The sequence below is a fragment of the Myotis daubentonii genome, chromosome 2, assembly GCF_963259705.1.
Source record: "Myotis daubentonii chromosome 2, mMyoDau2.1, whole genome shotgun sequence".
Taxonomy (NCBI): Eukaryota; Metazoa; Chordata; class Mammalia; order Chiroptera; family Vespertilionidae; genus Myotis; species Myotis daubentonii.
In genome coordinates this window covers 39,725,830-39,736,936 of record NC_081841.1, presented here as the reverse complement: position 1 = coordinate 39,736,936, position 11,107 = coordinate 39,725,830, and the positions used below count along the sequence as shown (strand labels likewise).

The 11,107-nt window shown below is 44.8% G+C and overlaps 1 pseudogene; it reads right to left on the bottom strand.

The window, feature by feature from the left end:
* Positions 1-503: 503 nt before the first annotated feature.
* LOC132226520 (regulatory factor X-associated protein-like) lies at positions 504-3,711 on the bottom strand (annotated as a pseudogene).
* Between the last annotated feature and the right edge of the window lie 7,396 nt (positions 3,712-11,107).

Below are 11,107 nucleotides of genomic sequence, written 5' to 3'. Positions count from 1 at the left end.
GAAGAATCTTGAGACGGGGAATGCCCAGGTGTACCCACTGTAATCATAAAAGTCCTTGAGAGTGAAAGAGGGGCAGGAGTGTCAGAGAAAGGGAGAGAGAAAGAGAAGGGGAAAGGAGGAGACTGAAGATGCTCTGCTGCTGAATTTGAAGACAGAGGCCAGGGCCATAAGCCAAGGAATGCAGATGGCCTTTAGAAGCTAGAAAAGCCAAATAAACAGATGCAGCCAAGCAAACATATTGATCTTAGCCTAGTGAAACTCGTTTCAGACTTTTAACAAGTGTGTCTTGTTTTAAGCCATTAAATTTGTGATAATTTGTTATAGCAGCATTACAAAACTAATACAGAAACCAAGGGCAAACCGACTGATGTAGACCATAATGACCCAATCCCATAGACACAGAACACGGTGGAAAGGGACAGGGTGTTGACGCATGGGGCAAACAGAAACTACACAGCACATTTTCCACACTTTTTTCCCCCCCAAAGGTCAACAAGTGAACTTTAATGAATAATTTTGGTAAAAGTGTTTTTGCACAGATATGCAAGTCTAAAGTATATAAAAATGAACAAAAAGATTCTGTTCTCTCCTTAAGTACTTCTTGGTACAGCTATGACTCAATTTAACTTATCTATTTCAGAGCTTAAAAACCAAGAAACTAACACATTTTTGCAGTTAAACTTGAGCCACCTACATTTATTGTCATAACACTGGACATACTGTAATTTGTTACTCTTATTGATAGTTTTGCCTTTTAAAAGTTTTCCTAGGAAAAAAATATAAGGAAAAAGTAACTATATATATTCGCGTCATTCTTTGAACATTATTTAGGAATAACACAGTCTTAAATATAGCTCAATTTTTAAAAACATTGACAAAATGCTGGAATGTTATTCTTATTTTCAGGATCTCTTTTTGAAAAACACATGAGTATTAAAAAAATAATTTTGTCCTGGCACTGGTAGGATGAACTACATCTATACTGTTCACAAATTCAACACACTATAGTGTCTGCTTTAAAAGAGATCAATACTAACAGGTAACATGAAAAAGAGAAGCGAACTTGTGGAGGTGCATTCATTCCAGTGTACTGTTAATCCCTCTCAGGTTTCACTAGCACATTACTAAAAACAGATATGTACCCTAATTTCACAGATATTTAACAATTTAACTTTCCCTACAGCTATAAAGTATGCTTACCTCTTTGACAGCTCTAGTCTTAACTGCAAAAAGTGCCCCAACACATTTTTTCATCACAGGTAGCTATATCAGTGTTTCTTAAGAGGGTCATTCCAAATACTGCAGAACATGTAGCATTCCTGGCTCATTCACTAAAAGCCAGCAGGTTTCACAGTCACTGTGAAACATACCCATAACATTTCCATCTGCCCCTTGATGAGAACCACTGAGTTAGATCCAAGATTAATGTCAATTAAAACTTCATAACTTTCACTGAAAGTAACTGCTTCAAAATCTTCAGTAACAATGACAGAAGAACATTTTGTTAAAAACACATTGTAATTAAATGTTATTTTGAAAAGATAAGCTGATTTCTTCAAATTTATGATGGTCTGAAAGGATCAGTTGCATAAAGTGCAATTCCTATTTATCCCCAAATGCACACATATATTTACAGGAAAACAACTGCTTATGTTCTGGCATATCTTACCCCACTTATCTTAGTATAAAAATATTTTCGTCTACTTCAATAAGATAAAAAAAAAACATGTAGAGCTTCTTAATAAATTCCCTCACACTGATGTTCCTGAAAACTGTTGTTGTCTTTGCTCCAAAACTTGCTGATTTAATAGCTGTTGTTGTTTCTGTAAAAACTGCACCACTTCTGGGCTTCCTAATAATGACAATCTTTTTTCATTTAACACTTGCTCTAAAAGTGTAGGTCTTGCAGAACGATCCCCCAAAGCTCCTGTTCTTTGTTTAACAATTGAGAGAAAGCTATCTGCACTTCCCTCCAGTTTGACGTTCCCCACACTGCCAGCTGGGGTGGCTCCACCGGAATTCAGGGCCTGGTCACTTTTCTTCTTTTTGTCCTTGTCCTTGTCCATCTTGTTGCGGTGTTTCTTGCACATCCACAGCTTGCGTTGCTTGGCCACCTGGCTTGTGGTTTCGCTGCAGCCCTCGTAAGTGCAGGTCTTGCACATGCTGCCCCCGCCGCTGCCCACCCCCCCCCCCCCCCCCCCGGAGTGGGATGAGGGCCCATCCCAACATCTTCATTTTAACTTAATTACCTCTTTAAAGACCCTATTTCCAAATACAGTTATATTCTGAAGTTATGAGGGTTAGGGCTTCAACATGTGACTTTAGTGGAACACTATTCAGTCCATAACACAATGCCTTCTGGACAATCAAAAGTCATTAAGTAAGTGCCTCTGGTGGCGCTTACACGACTCCAGGTCCTCCAAACTAGCCGTGCTCTCGCCTCCTGCCAGAGGGTCCGCGGTGTCCAGCAGGTCGGCTTCGTCCGCCCCCGCTTCCTCCTCTCCATCCCCGCCACTTCACAAGGATACTTAGTAAGTTCACCCGCCCCGGCACTGCCCCGCAGGGCAGGAGCCTGCCGCAGGGACGCAGCACCAGGAAGGTGAACCGCGAGGCCCTAGCCTGGCCTTGGGCTGGAGCCAGGGGCGGAGCGCACCACAAGGGCCCGCGCCCTCGGCAACACCCGGCACCTCCGTGGTGCTGAGACCCGGCGGGGGTCCACGACCCAGCTTTTCAGCACCCTCGGGTTCCAACGTCCCATTTTCCACACTTTTTACATCTCTTTTTACACGCATCCTTGGACAAACGAGAAATTTGTTCTGAGACACCCGAGACACACAAAGTCCCATTAACCACATTATCATGGGATGATTTCAGTTTCGTCACACTCCCAACCTGAAACCAAAAACACTCTCTTTTTATTATAAAAAGAGAAAGTGTATTGCTCGGACAGCATGGCTCAGTGGCTGAGCATCAACTTATGAACCGGATGGTCACGGTTTGATTCCCAGTCAGGGCACATGCCTGGGTTGTGGGCTCGGATCCCCAGTGTAGAGTGTGCAGGAGGCAGCCCATCAATGATTCTCTCTCATCATTGATGTTTCTATCTCTCCCTCTCCCTTCCTCTCTGAAATCAATATATATATATATAAAGTTACAGAGGTAAAAGAAGTGAGTCATAGAAGAAATGGGCTCAGGAAATAAGTTACAGAAGCAAAAAAAGGGCCCTTGGAGCTTAGGAGAGAGAGGAAAGGAAACTACACTTGGGGAACGGGGGTTGGGAAAGGCATGGGCAAGTCCCATAAGTTGTGGGAGGGGGGGGGGAGAAGGGGACAAAGAAGGGAGAAAAATCATTAACATAAAATGTATTGACTAATTTCTCCACCGCTGTGTTCTAAAGCTAAGTTGATAATCATATCTTCTTTCTTCCACCACCCACTTTATAACCTCCTTAGGTCTGCCAGCACCTCTTTTTAGACTGTCTTTTACCTGGTGGGTGACCCATCCTTTAGGAAGTCTATCTTTATCCAGTTTCCACAGTTTCCCCTTAACCGTTACTATCCTTGGGTGTGGCAGTACTGAAAGGCATCGCCTGAGTCCTGGGTTCTGGACGTGGTCTTCCTTGCTTCCACTTCCAATTTCCTCCTGGTGATCAGGACTGACCAGTCTGGCCAACAGAGTGACCAACTTCTCTACCTGATGGTTCAGTGGCATGAGAAACTCAAAGTCATGGGAGGGAAGTCCCCGCTTCCACCTGGACTCTGTTTCCTGGGAAACACATTCCTCTTCTGGGAGCTAGGACCTCTAAATCCACGAACCCCAAGAATTACAGACAGGAAGCAAAATATCCTTTCTTGAGTCTTTAGGTATAGTAGTGAGAGAGACACTCCCACTTTAACACTTAAACTTCCAGATTCACTCATCATAGCTGGAAAACAGATGAGCCTCCTAGAGTATACATAGTTGGATTGTCAAAACAGACTCACATGAATCATAGATCTTACCAACACTGAACTTTGCCACATGCTCTAGCAGGAGTGTGCCGTGGGTCCTTTGTATTGAGGCTTTTTATCTTTCCTTGGCCGGCTGGAATCCCAGGGGAGATCCCAGGGGAGGGTGTTATCAGAATACTCATTTGTTTTTCAGGTGTGTCCTTCAATATGTTGATTGATTAAAATGTGCATATAGGGGAGTCGGGGCTATTTCCTGGTTAGTTTCATTTTTAAAGACTGTCATAAAAGAATGTCATCAAGAACCTCACAGGCCGTTCTGTCCTGGGATGGTCTGGACCCTGTAAACCATTTGTTCCTACGTATCCTTGGTCAGGGAAGATAAAACCTTGTGATTCCTTAGCTGACTATAAATTGCTTCAATCATTTGACCTTGTTTAATTATTTTGTCTCAGTCTCCCTTAGTCTACTTGTCAAGGAATTTCCCTAGCTTCTTGCCATCCTGCCTCAGTCACTTCGTGATGGAAGGGATTCGGTGTCACCAATCTGTCACAGTGTTGGCTGATTTCCCAGGGAATGGGACCACATTTGGGCTCATCGCTGGCTTGTAGTGGTGGTAGTCACAGTCTCAGCCTGGTGAAGGGAAGATGATGTTGTTACACCCATGCATATTAGTTTGCTAGAGCTGCCGACAAAATACCACAGACTGGGTGTCTCATACACAGACATTTATTTCTCACTGTTTTAAGGCTAGAAGTCCAAGATCAAGATTGTTGGCAAGTTTAGTTCTGAGGCCTCCCTCCTTTGCTTGCATATGGCTATATTCTCACTGTGTCCTCACAAGGCCTCTTCTGTATCATATTGCTAGGATCGCCTCTTCTTATAAGAACACCAATCACATTGATTGAGGGCCCATCTCAACATCTTCATTTTAACTTAATTACCTCTTTAAAGACCCTATTTCCAAATACAGTTATATTCTGAAGTTATGAGGGTTAGGGCTTCAACGTATGATTTTAGTGGAACACTATTCAGTCCATAACACTATGCCTTCTGGACAATCAAAAGCCATGTCTTTCTCATAGGCAAAATACAGTCACCCTTATGCCAATGGCACTAGAGTCTTAACCCACTTCGGCCCTCTGTCTACCTGAGCTCTTTCCCTCAGAGTAGATGCCCTCTGGTGGCACTTACATGACACTCTATACCCATTCTGAGAAGTCCATCCTACTGGCTCTCCCCCAGCCTCTGTTCTCAATCTTCTAATTCTCTTCTTATCAAGTCTCTGCATAATAGTGAACCATTAGTCACAATCCATGAATCAGTTTAGATACATATCTCAAGTTACCTCTTTTTTTATATGAAGCGCACAATCAAATATATCTTCCAGATTTCTGCCCTTGGGAGGGTATCCCTCAATCATTCTTAGAATCACCCCAAGTGGGGCTATCCAGCAGTGGCCTTCATTTTTCGCTCGGTGTCAGGTTAGCATTTTTTTCTACGCTAGGCATAGAAAACTCCATGTAAAGCCTTGTAAGATGAAGAGAAGGCAGCAAAGTAGCACATGCATTTACTAAAAAGTTCTGACTCATGTGGGCAATTTAATTGCGACTCTTAAACCTACATGGACCCAGTGTTTTACTTTTTGATATATTTTTATTGATTTCAGAGACGGAGAGAGAGAGAGATACATCAATGATGACAGAAAATTATTGATTGGTTGCCTCCTACACTCCTCTGACTGAAGAAGGAGCCCACAATGTGGGCATGTACCCTGACTGGGAATTGAACCATGACCGCCTAGTTCATAGGTCAATGCTCAGCCACTGAGCCACACCAGCTGGATGACACAGTGGTTTATATAATACTAGAGGCCTGGTGCACGAAATTCACGCACTCGGGAAAGGGGGTGGGGATCCTCAGCCTGGCCTGCACCCTCTCACAGTCCAGGAGCCTTGGGGGATGTCCTGATCGCTCAATCAGGGCCAGGCACTGGGTTGGGACAAAGAACTGGGGATGGGTGGTGATGACCAACCTCCCGCAGCACCCAGGCGGGGGGCTGTGACCTCTCGCTGGCTACCTGGGAGAGGGAGTGATGGGGACGGAGGTGCTGTGGGAATTCAGGGTGTCCGCCGAGCTCACTCGCACTCCCCCTGCTACCCTCCCCCAGAACACCAGGGTTTGCGCACTGGGGAAGCCCCTGCACTCAGGTGCTGGGTGCCCACGAGGAGCCCACCCCACATCCACACGGCCCCTTCCTTGTGAGCCAGACTGCAGCCACTAGGACCATAGGAGCTGGTTGGGCTCCCTGTGGATTCGCACAGGAGCTGGTCTGTGAGGCCGGCCAGGAGAGACCGTGCTGCCCTCCAGGCTTTCGTGCAGCACCGCTGGGTAGCCCAGAGGCCCGTGCTGCACCCCGGCCCGCGTCATCCAGCTGCGTTCATCACATCTCTTTGTGGGGACTCAGGGACTGTGACTCAGTCAGAGGGGGGGTGTGTGGCGGCCCAGGTGCCCAGGTGATGCCCAGGGCCCAGAGGTCAGCTGGGACCTGCCCTTTCAGGCCAGGCGCTCGCACTTCAATCACCAGCCAGGCCTAGGGACCGCACCCGTGCACGAATTCCGTGCACCGGGCCTTTAGTATTAAATAACGCTAAAAGATATTTAGCTTTTCCCAAGTTACAGTCAGACTGGTAAGTGCCTGACTTGTCTCTGGGAAAACATACCTGTGGGCATCCTGTGGCAGGGTCCTTTGCAGCTCCATGTCTGTGAACTAGTTTACTTCTAGACACTGCATAAGAGGCTATGAATTCCCACTTCAGTGACTTATGTTAGGTTTCTGCCCACCAGACCTGGAATCCTTGTCTGAATATGTCAAGAAACAGCTTGGTAGGTTTCCCTTGTATTTAATTTCTAAGGCCTTGTTACAAATTCTACATTGTTACATATTTCTACAGGTTACACATTCTAATTACTACCTCATCCCTCTGGGCTATTCTGGTAATTGTATTCACCTTGTCACTGAGGTCTAAGGATTGCCATGCCTCTTCCACTTCTGGACCCCTTTATTCCATTTTGAGATGAGAGAACTCAATTTCTTAGCAACATCCTTCACTGTCGCCAGAGTGTTAAAAGGATGCTGGTGTTGAAAGGACAGAACGGAACTGATAGCTGTGTCCCTAATGAAAGGACAGAACGAAACTGATAGTGAAAGGACAGAACGGAACTGATAGCTGTGTCCCTAACTCCTCTCCCAGGAAAGCCACAGAATGTATCAGTTACTCAGCCTGCCCTCATCTCAGCCAATGGGAAAGCAAGGGAAACTAGCCCAAGGCCAAAAGTATGCTACCCCCCCCCCCCCCCCCGTCTTTGTGTAACCAGATCCTAGCTGCACCCTGCCCTTACATCACTAGCCCCCGGCCCACACTCAACTAACCAGAATCGGCCAAATCAGTGGTCCAAGTGAGCCCTCACCCCCCCCCCACCCCAAGCCCTATAAATTCTTTGTTCTCTTGGGACTCGGGGCTCTCTTGCATCTCACCGCTGCACCGGTGGAGGCAGAGGGACCAAGCTCAGCTTGAATAAAGACTCTATGCTTTTGCATTGGATTCAGCACTCCCTGGTGGTGTCCTTTGGGGGATCTTGAAATCTGGGCATAACAGTGTCTGCCTTACAAATGCATTCTGTAATGTGTTGGTGTAGAGCTTGTTCTACAGGCTCTCCCAGGGAGGTGTGTGGGCCGATTCATGCCCTCATGCTTGAGTGTCATTTCTCTGAGACTTTAGACTCCTTCCTCTGCACCACGTCAGGAAAGTTCAGCCAGCTCAAATTGGTGGGCAATGATTTGGGCTCAATATTCCATTAGCCAACTTAGGAGAACATTTATGCTTCTTCGAGGTGCTTGAGTCAACACATTAAATTCTGATCCCCAGGGGAGTGCACCCAACTGATAACTTTGACCTAATCAAATCTCATATTTATCATCACCGGTGTAACACCTTTGGAATCCAAACATATACTTGTTCCTCAGATTCCTGCCCATACAAATTGCTGAGATCTGCAATTTTTTTCTTCATGTATAGTCTATCTCCTCCTGGGTAAAGTCTTATATTTCTCTGTCTGAGTTATCATTTTAGGTTGAATTGTGCCTCCCCCAAATTTCATGTGTTGAAGTCCTAATCCTCGCTACCTCAGGAAGTGACCTTATTTAGAAATAGGGTCTTAACAGAGGTAATCAAGTCAAAATAAGGTCATTAGTGTGGGCTCTAATAAAATTTGGCTGATGTTCTTATGAAAAGTGCCAGAAGCCGGTCCATCCTTGCTGCTTGACACAGTGGCTGCAGGGAAGAAACATCTGCACAGCATATGTTTCAAGGGACCTGGTGTATATGGCATGCTGTTCTTAATATGTTTGCTCCCCTTCTTAGAGCTATGTGTTTTAACCAAGGTCACCTCTCTAAGAAAGGTTGTTTCCCCAGGTGGGGATTTTTCCCTGGAGTTAGGGATTAACAGGACTAAGGAAGGGAATCAGTAAAACCCCTTAACTAAGTGCCACACGGGTAGTTAATCACTTTAACGATGAACAATCACGCTTAAGCTACATAATCTTTACTTAGGATAATCTCCTTCAGTTACTTCCTTGTAGCTTAACAGAGCAATAGAGTAGTGACCTTGGAATGGAGATAACAAACGCCCTAACCTTTGGAATAGAATGGATAGGATTAAAATCAACTGGTATAAATACAGATGTAACAGGAGAATAAAGACAGAACCTGGCTGGAGAACTTGGCTACAGAACCTGGCTAGAGAACCTGACTAGGCTGCTGATCAACTGAACGCTGCCTCTGTGTCCTTCCTTCTTCGCCGACTCTGTCCACACCTTTGGGAACCCCTGGACCTGTTGGGGCTGGACCCCAACAGAGAAGGGAACATGCACACAGGGAGAACACCATGTTAACAAGAAGGTAGAAATCAGGCCTACATTTCTACAAGCCAAGGGACACCAAGGACTGCCAAAAACCAACCAGAAGCTTAGGTGAGAGGCATGGAAGAGATTTTTTCTCACAGTCATTGGAAGGAACACACCCTGCCAATATCTTGATCTTGGACTTCTAGCCTCTAGAAATGTAAGGTAATAAATTCTGTTGTTTACGGCACCCAGTCTGTGGCACTCTGTTACAACAGCTTGAGCAAACTAAGACATTTATGTTGGATCTAACTCTCATTGAGGGACTAGAAAAAATGAAGGATGGTGGAGGGGACTCAGAATTGTCCTGATCTACAGCACAAGGTACAGTCATTAAAAGAATTTTATGTGGAGAAGACTGTTTTTTTTGTTTGTTTGTTTTTTCAAACAACCCTCGGTCAAGGAAAAAAGGTTTGGGGGTGGGGATGGGTGGCTATTTAGGATTTCGAAGTTCTTGACCTTATTTGTGTCTGTCAAAATGAGCCTTATCCTATCTCAGGGTCTACCTCTTGCTCACAAGTACTTCTGCTTTCACAGACGAGATCCTGAAAGGATTGAGTATCCGTTTTGTTAGAACTCTGCAATCCTTAAATTTAACCCCCGGTGCTTGACGCTTAGCTCTATTGGCTCTGCAGCTTCAAAGCTGCCATGGAGGTTGTCTGATATTTCACTAAGTTTCTGAATCAAGCATGAAACTTACCCTTTGGGATACCAGAAATCACCATCGGGCCCCCAAATCTTTACGATGTACATGGTCAGCACAGCAACGAAATGCCATAGTAATCTGATCCCTCAATGCCTTCAACCTGGGCACCACCCTAGGCTCCTACTTATATTTGAGTGATCATGAAGCCACAGTATGCTGTGGATTACCAGTGCTCACTGTCCTCCAAGAAGGGGGTTAGCACTGCTCCTCCAATGTTAGCAACTTAATTCCAGAATCTCATTTTCAAGAAGCTTCCTGAGACCACGTCTGGTACTAGTCACTATCTCAATCCAGGTCTAGTAGGAAACATTGCACATTTAAATAGAGACATTAAAAAGTTTAAGAAAAATATAGGTCAATTGACCTTCCACAAGGGTGGTAAGACAATTCAGTGGGGGAATGAATAGTAGGGGGACCATTAGATATGTTAAAAAAAAAAAAAAAAAAGATGTTGAACCCCCTACTTGATCCTTCCTCCTCTCAACATTCCATTTTCTTTACTTAAAAATGGACTCTACAGGGGAAGTTGGGAGGGGCTGGGGATAAGAGATCAACCAAAGGACTTGTATGCACGCATATAAGCATAACCAATGGACACAGACAGTGGGGAGGATGAAGGCTTGTGCTGGGGGTAGGAGTGGGCAGGGAGAGGTTAATGAGGGGGAAAAGGAGATATATGTAATACTTTCAACAATGAAGAATTTAAAAAAATCAATAGAAAAATATCCTCAGGTGAGAATTTAAAATAATAAAATAAAATAAGAATATATGGCCCTAACCGGTTTGGCTCAGTGAATAGAGCGTCGGCCTGCGGACTGAAGGGTCCCAGGTTCGATTCCGGCCAAGGGCATGTACCTTGGTTGCGGGCTCATCCCCAGTGGGGAGTGTGCAGGAGGCAGCTGATCGATATTTCTCTCTCATCGATGTTTCTAACTCTCTATCCCTCTCCCTTCCCTCTCCCTTCTTCTCTGTAAAAAAATCAATAAAATATATATTTTTTTTAAAAAAAGAAAAGAATATATAGACTCAAAATGGAGCAGACCTAAACTCTTAGAAGTAAACTTAAATGTAAATCTTCAGGACCTTGAGGTAGGCAATGATTTTTTTAGATATGAAGAATATTTAGTATTGAAAAATACTTTGACTTGCTCTGACTGGGTGTTCAGTGGTTAGTGCACCAGCCTACAGACCAAAGGGTCTCGGGTTCGATTCCCAGCTAAAGGTATGTACTTTGGTTGCACATTTGATCCCTGGCCTGGTCAGGCATGAGTGGGAGGTAACCAACTGATGTGTCTTGTGGACGAAAGGGGCCACATGCTAACCTGACAAGCTCAGGGGAGGCCTGCATGGCAGTCTTGCAAACTCAGAGACCTAAAATAACCACAAAAGATGGTCTGAAAATTAAATATTTAACTACAAACAGGTTATAGTGGGTAGCCATGTCCCAGACCAGTATTTTCCAGGACAAAGATCAACTTAGATCTTTTACTG